We start from the raw sequence: 8,524 nt of genomic DNA on the forward strand, positions 1-8,524 counted from the left end.
CTCCTGGCTCCTTAGCTGGAGTGATCACAACAAGGACTAATAGCAACAAAAATAATGAAAACAATAACAATGGTATCTCTATAGCTCTTTAGGGTTTGTAAAGCACTTTATATATATGTTAACTCATTTGATCCTCATAACTTCTCTGAGATAATTATCCCTATTTTACAGAGGAAGAGACTGAGGCCCAGAGAGCCTGAGTGGCTTGCCCAGTGAATGTTTAACACAGGAATAGCTCTCCTGATTCCAGGGCCAGCTCTTTATCCACCTAGCTTTTCAGGACTGGGGTCTTTCCCTCAAAACATCAGAATTGGAAACAAAGTGATAAAGGAGGGGTGATGAGATAAAGGAGTGGAATAGAAAATGCAGCTAAGCAATGCCATAGTTCATTGAGTACCTGGCCTAGAGTCAGGAAGACCTGACACTTACTATGTGGGTGACCCTAGGCAAATCACTTAACCCTCTTAGCCTCAGTTCCTCATCTGTAAAATGAGCTGGAGAAGGAAAATACCACTCCAGTATCTTTGTCAAGGAAACTCCAGATGGGGTCACAAAGAGTCAGACATGACAAATGACTGAATAAGATAGAGAGAAAGACAGAGACACAGAGAAATAGATGGCAAAGGAGACAGAGAGGGTAAGATGTGCAAAAGGGAGGCACATAAGAACAGAGAAAGAGAGGGACAGAGAGATGGAGAAAAGGGGGAACAGAAATACAGAGAAACCAATAAAATGGGAAAACAGAGAGAGACAGAAGGAAATGACAGACACACAGAGAGACAATGATAGAGGGAGACAGAGATGGAAGGACATACAGAGACAGAGAGACAAAGATATAGACACACAGAGAGGGAAAGAGATACAGAGAGTGGAAGAGAGAGACACAACAGTAAAAACAGAGATGAAAGATGGACCTATGGGGAGAGAGGAGAGATGTGAAAGCAGGCAGGGAAAGGATGTCTTTGAGAAGGCAGCTGCTCAGCTCTGTTCTGTCTCTGTCAGTCTAGGGACCAGGGACTTCAGGTCCTGGACAGATCACCTCATTCCACTTTCTCCTAATCAGCATTTTGCTTTATAAATTTTCCCTTGACTAGTTGGCAGGGGGAGGGAGGGAGGGAAGGGGAACAGTTTTTTTTTTTTTTTTTTTTTTTATGGAAGAAGAGGCACTGCCAGAAGCAGCAAGATCTAAAGGAAAGAATGCTAGGCTCCAAGGCAGCAGGGCTGGGTCTGAGCCCACTAACTGATCATGAGATCTACAGCAGGCAAATAACTCCATCCCTCAGTTTTCCCATCCACAAAATGGGAACAATAGCATCTGCCCAACTGACAGCCCTCACAGGACTATCATATTCACAGACTCATGGAATGTTAGACCCAGTAGGGGCTACATCACATCAAAGCCTATATCATACAAGATCACCTCATTCTTTTTCAGATATACCTGCTTGTTTTTTCATATTTAAATGTTTTCCCTGGTTACCACTCTGCTAGAATGCTTTAGCAACAGTTCTAATAAGGTGGAGAGATGTGGGCTACGTGATGGAAATAAGGTGGCATCAGAGACATTTGAGTGCCTACACCCAAAGTCCCTTCCTGACTGGACTCATTAATGGTTTGATAGCAGCTTGGGTGAGGTTTCTAGCAGGGGGCCTCAGGCATTTGTCCTTGGCCATGTACAATTTAATATTTTTGTAAAAGTTTGAAGAAAGGTATAGATGTCATGTCAAATGCCTTGCACACAATAGGCACTTAATAAATGCTTGTTGAATTTGACTAAAGGGTGTGCCTATTAAATTTGCAGATACTGCAACACTTGGAAGGATATATGACAGAGTCAGGTTCCACAAAGATCTGAATGGCCTGGGACGTCTAATCTAGAGCTTAAGATAAGTAATTGTTAGGACATTTCCTTTGACATCAAGCCTAAGTTTGCTTCTTGATGACTTCTTTTTGTTCATCACACTTGGTTCTGCCCTCTGTGGCCAAGCAGATGAAGTCTAATGTCTCCCCTAGACTCCCCTTCAGATCCTTAGACATGGGCTCTCATAATACCGCTGACACTTCTCTTTTCCAGGCTGAATCTAATAGTATAAAATTTAACAATCAGAAATCTAAAATCCTGGAGTTTCAGGTGAATGGGTCACTGGAGGCGGCGGCTCCACACCTGCTCCTTCCCGCCCCCTCCTCTTCCCCTTTCCTTCCCTTCCTTCTTCCTTTTGCTGTATTATCAGCGAAGGTCCCCGGAGCCTCGAGCGCGCCTGGGGAAGACAGGGTCAGAGGTGGGAACTGCGTTGCGGAGGAAAGGGTCTGGCTGAGCTACAGCCCGGGAGGAACCCCAGTTTAGGAATTGGTGCTGCGCATGCCCGGGGGCTGGGTGTGGGGAGAGGGGAGAACGAGGCTCTGGCCACAGCAAAGCCCATTCTGCCGCCGCCTGCTCGCGTGAAGTGGATCCAGGACGAGCCCGAGTCAGGTTGTTAGTCTTATTTGGGAGGAGGCTAAGAAGAATTCTTCATTTTGAAATTTCCTAGATCACTGATATCAACAAGGTCATCCAGACCATTTGAAAGCCCTCCTCCATACTGACCAGATGAATCCAAACCATCTCATTATGCACCAAGGAATGACTTATACAATGGGGAGACGCATGTTCGACCGATGCTTTCACAGCCAGCTTACTCTTACTATCCAGAAGATGAAATATTTCATTTCTACAAGTGGACTTCCCCTCCAGGAGTGATTAAGATTTTGTCAGTGATCATTATGGCGATGTGTATTGCCATCTTTGCCTGTGTGGCTTCCACACTTGCCTGGGACAGTGGCTATGGAAGCCCCTTTCTGGGAAGCAGCAACTACCCTTATGGAGGAAGCAGTGACTTTGGTAGCAGTTATGGCTCCGGCTATGGAGGAACTTAATACTGATCCAAGGGCTGCAAAAGGTTTCTTACTGGCCATGACGGCATTTTGTTTCATTGCTTCATTGGTGATATTTGTGACCAGTGTTATCAGATCGGGAATATCCAGGTCAAGAACATATTTCTTAGTGGTGATCATTGTAAGTGCTATCCTTGGCATTATGGTATTCATTGCTACCATTGTCTACATAATGGGAGTCAATCCAACAGCACAAGCTTCCGGATCATTGTACTCAGCTCAGATATATGCTCTCTGCAACCAATATCATGTACCTACGACTGGACTCTATGTGTAGCAGTATCTTTATCACTTCGGCATTGTGGATCCTCAAGAGGCCATTGTTATTATGCTGGGGTTTCTGCTTATTGCAGCTTTTGCTTTAATGATATTCTTTGTTGCGAGAACCCGAAGATGGACAGATATGACAAATCCAACGTTCTATGGGACAAGGAAAGTGTCTCTGAAGAGCAGCCTCCTAATGCAGAGGAATGGGTGAAGAATGTGTCTGTAAGCACACAAGAAGTACCTCCAGTTCCATCTGACTATGCAGATAGAGTTGATAGTTCCATGGCATATTCCTCTCATGGCAGAATGAATGACAAACGACCAAATGCAGACTCTTCATACAAATCAACAGCAATACCAGAAGTGGCTAAGGTGCTTCCAGTGACTTCACCAGTGGATGATTTCAGGCAACCTCGGTACAGTAGCAATAGTAACTTAGCAGTATCTACAAAGAAATCTCTTGGGAAAGGGAGGACATCAAGAAGAGCTGACCAGGACCACTATGAAACTGACTATCCCACTGGAGAGGAATCGTGTGAAGAATTGGATGAGGACTGGGACAGGGAGTACCCACCAATAACTCCAGACCTGCAGAGACAGTTTTATAAGAAAAGCTTCGACACTGGCCTACAGGAATACAAGAGCCTACAAGCAGAAATTGATGAAATCAATAAAGAGCTCTCCCGTCTGGATAAGGAACTAGATGGGTATCAAGAAGAAAGTGAGGGAGGCAGCCAGGTAGCACAGTGAGTAAGAGCACCGGCTCCAGTGTTGGGAAGACCTGGAGATCGAATCCCGGGCTCAGACACTTAGCACCCACCCAGAAACACCTGGCCGTGTAACCTGGAGCAAGTTACTTAACCCCAATTGCTTAGGGGCGGCCAGGTAGCACAGCGAGTAAGAGCACCGGTTCCAGTGTTGGGATGACCTGGAGATTGAATCCCGGGCTCAGACACTCAGCACCACACCCAGAAATAACTGGCTGTGTAACCTTGAGCAAGTTACTTAACCCCAATTGCTTAAAAAAAAAAAAGTGAGGAATACATGGCTGCTGCTGATGAATATAATCAACTAAAGGAAGTCAAAGCACCTGCAGATTATAAGAATAAGAAGAAATATTGCAAGCAGCTGAAAAACAAATTGTCTCATATCAAAAAGATGGTTGCAGATTATGATAGACAAAAAAAAACATAGAGTCAGTGACTGGAAGGTTTGAGAGACTGTGGAGTATATGCTTGCATTCTCTGCAAAAGAATTAACCAATTTATCTGAAGACAAAGTATCTCTAGAGTGTAATCAATGAGAAGATATCTCTTTGTGACCTTTATCAGGTTTGGGTAACTAGAGCTAATTCAGTGGCATCAGTGTTGATATGTTTTATAATGCTTTTTGGTAACTTACCTTTACATTCTGACATTAAAGATTTTTAGTCATTTAAATTTGGGTACTAGTATTAAGGACCAAATGTGTTTTGAAGATTTAAACCTTAATGACTACTTCAAATGTCACCAGTGCTATGACTTACACTCCAGTCTCCTTTGTCTTCTCAACTGGACATGTAACCTTTTTATAAAACTCTCTTTGAAATAGAGTTGCTGCTGTTCTAGCTCACAATTCAGGTGAACTCCATATAGAGACTCTTAATATATTAAAAATTAAGGTCTTTGCCTTAAATATATTCATGTCTACTATGTATGCTGCATTCTAAACTACAACCCCATTGAATTCTTCTTAGTGGCTTGAAAGTTGTTTATAATAAGAGTGAACTATTTTCTTTAGCTGATGCTATGTAACTAAAATTATGCAAAAATATCAAGTGTATGAAATTTTAAAAGTGTATATATTTTACTTTTTTAATCAGGGCATTTAGACTCATGATGATGTAGGGTAGAATTTCTGTCATGTATTTTTGAATGACTGTCATTCACCTGTTATGGTTTACATGTTTTTTTTAACCAATTAGATGGTCTGTGTAATAAAACATTAATTACTTTTGTAATACAGTTATAACTTGAACTATATATTACTGGAACTTTTCCACCCTTTACATAGTTTTATTGACGAATCAACCTGATTAATTAATAACGCAGCCATTTTTGATATTATGTGAGTGCTCATATTAGTATGTGGAAAAACCTTATATACTCAGTGGTAGTAATTCTGGTGGTAGCTGTGTGAAGAAGTCTATTCACACTATGCTGGTTGCTGATTATGCTAATTGTTAGGTTGTTGAGTTTTTGGATATTGGCGATAGATTTATGTGAAAACTGGACATAACATGGCAGTTCATGTAATAGAGATTGCCAGTGGTGTCATTCAGTCTAAGTATGTTCCATTTGTTCTTAAATTATGAGTAGTCAAATAAATTTAGCTCAACTGGTGTTGGCTACTGTTCATCTTACCATTGTTTAGAAATGCTTTTATAAAAAGCCTATGGTGTCCTTTTATAAAACTATCCTAAGACTGTTAAATATTCAGCTTGAATCTTTAGTACATTCAAATCACTTACCAAGTATGACTTACTAATGATAATGATAAAATATCATATGCAAAGACATGAGTCATTGGTAAAAAGATGAATGTATTCTGTTGTGTTGATTATTGAATTAATATCTTCAAATTGAAGAAATTTATATTTTTCTGTGTGCTATATACATGAAAGAAAGTCCATTAACCTCAAAGAACAGTATAGTCATACCTTAAACTTTCACTAATTAAAAGGCATTACTGCATGGGAAAAAAAAGAAATTTAAAATCCTATACTAGCTCTCAGAAAGTTAACTTCCCACAAAGTGGAAAGCATGACTCTAATCATCACTGTCATTGCACTGGGAATCTTTAGTAATACTTGACGTGGCAGCTAGATGGCGCGGTGGGTAACGTGCTGTATCTGGAGTCAGGTAGCCCTGTGTTCAAATCCAGCCTCATTCACTTACTAGGTGTGTGACCTTGAGCAAGACACTTACCCCTAGTTGCCTCAGTTTCCTCATCTATAAAATGATCTGGAGAAAGAAATGGTAAAACACTCTAGTATTTTTTCCAAAAAATCATGGAGGCAGATTTGACTGAAAAATGACAGGAAAAATTATGTATACATCTCTGTAAAGGTTTGAAAATAGCATGATCTCGGGGCAGCCAGGTAGCACAGCGATTAAGAGCACCGGCTTCAGTGTCAGGATGACCTGGGGAGCAGATACTTACAGATAGCACCACACCCAGAAATAACTGGCTGTGTAACCTTGAGCAAGTTACTTAACCCCGATTGCTTTAAAAAATAAAAAAAAGAAGAAAATAGCATGATCTCGTGTGATTTTTATAATCACCCTGTGAAGTCAGAGCTATCACGATTATTAATCCCATTTTGTAGATGATAAGACTGAGATTCAGAGAGGCTAAGTGGTTTACTTGCATGTGATCAAACAACTAGTTTGTGTGAGAGGTTTGGTTCAAACCTGAGTCTTTTAAAACTTCCAGCCCAGTACTCTGATCCCATTTTGAAAATGAACTGAAAGTTCAATATGAATCGCCAGTTTGACATGGCAGCCAAAACCTAGTAAAGTGATTTTAGGCTACATTGAGAGGCAGATGGCTGCTCTCTGCCCTGGTCAGCCTACAGTCTACTACAGTCAGGAGTATGGTGTTGTAGTACCATCATTTGGGAAGGAAATGGAGACAGTGGAGAGGGTGCAGATGAGGGGGATGGGAATGGCCATGAGAGGATCGGCTGAAGGATCAATTAGTTTCTAGCCGGGAGAGAGAAGTGGCAGGGGTATTATGAGAGCCCATGTCTAAGGATCTGAAGGGGCGTCTAGGGGAGGCATTAGACTTCATCCGCTTGGCCACAGAGGGCAGAACCAAGTGTGATGAAGAGAAGGAAGCCATCAAGAAGCAAACTTAGGCTCGATGTCAAGGGAAACATCCTGACAATTAGTTATCCAGGTTTGTGAAGCTCTTGGCACAGTGCCTGGGACTTAGTAGGCACTGTATAAACAAGCATTCCCTCCCCCTTTCCCTGTCTACAAAGATGATGGTTTCTTCTCTCTAGAGAGGTTTCCAAGAAAAGCAAGCACTTGTAAGATGGTGGACAGGGATTACTCTGCAGATATGGGTTGGACTAGATGGCCCCTAAAGTCCCCTAGAACCCTGGTATTGTGTGATTCTGTGAATGTCAGAGCTGGGAGGGGCCTCAGGACACAGAATGTCAGAGCTGGGAGGGCCCTCAGAACACAGAATGTCAGAGCTGGGAGGGCCCTCAGAACACAGAATGTCAGAGCTGGGAGGGGCCTTAGAACACAAAATGACAGAGCTGGGAGGGGCCTTAGAACAGGGAATGTCAGAGCTGGGAGGGCCCTCAGAACACAGAATGTCAGAGAGGGGAGGGGCCTTAGAACACAGAATGACAGAGCTGGAAGGGACCTTAGAACAGGGAATGTCAGAGCTGGGAGGGCCCTCAGAACACAGAATGACAGAGCTGGGAGGGGCCTTAGGACACAGGATGTCAGAGTTGGGAGGGGCCTTAGGACACAGGATGTCAGAGCTGGGAGGGCCCTCAGAACACAGGATGGCAGAGCTGGGAAGGAGCTTCGAGATAATGATGATGTGAATAGCTAGCATTTATATTGCTCCTTAACGTTTACAAAACACTTTATGCATATTATCTCATTTGATCCCCACAACAACCTGTGAGGTAGGTGCTATATATTACCTTAATTTTGAGGAGGAAATTAAGTCAGACAGAGGTTAAGTGACTTGTTCAGGCTCACCTTTTTTTCTCTTTGGTCATTAGTTCTGTCTGATTCTTTGTGACCCCATTTGAGGTTTTCTTGTCGAAGGTACTGGAGTGATTTGACATTTCCTTCTTCACTTTATAGATGAGGGCGGATTTGAACTCATGTCTTCCTGATTCCAAATCCCATGTCCATAGCCACTGTGCCACCTAGTTATCTGGTTTAACCAAGGACTACACCTAAAGAAATCATTCTTTCCTCATACTGAACATGTCATTGCAAATGAGCTAAGAGAATCTTCCACTAACCTACTTCCTTTCATCCAGCTACCCAACCACGAGTTAACCCTATTGCCTCCCAAGTCTGCTTTCTTCTGGCATCAGGTAAGAGATGTTGTTCCTATGACAACTCTGAAACCAGCTGGTTCTTCTCCTCCTGACATCTCACTCCTTCTTACCCTGCCTGAGCACTCAGGGACCAGCTCAAAAGAAAATGATCTGCCCAAGGTCACTCAGAGAGTTGCAGAGTCAGGATTTGAATTCAGGTCACTGGGCTTTCCACTGTATAATACTACTACCCTTATTGCAGAACAAATCCTC

At 42.5% G+C, this 8,524-nt stretch overlaps 1 pseudogene; it reads left to right on the forward strand.

Moving 5' to 3' along the window:
* The first annotated feature begins 3,029 nt into the window (after positions 1–3,029).
* LOC138154264 (occludin pseudogene) lies at positions 3,030–3,948 on the forward strand (annotated as a pseudogene).
* Positions 3,949–8,524: the final 4,576 nt, after the last annotated feature.

Source organism: Petaurus breviceps, unplaced genomic scaffold (assembly GCF_028583685.1).
Source record: "Petaurus breviceps papuanus isolate PSGF00001 unplaced genomic scaffold, PetGlider_PUasm1.0 91041, whole genome shotgun sequence".
In the NCBI taxonomy this organism is placed as follows: Eukaryota; Metazoa; Chordata; class Mammalia; order Diprotodontia; family Petauridae; genus Petaurus; species Petaurus breviceps.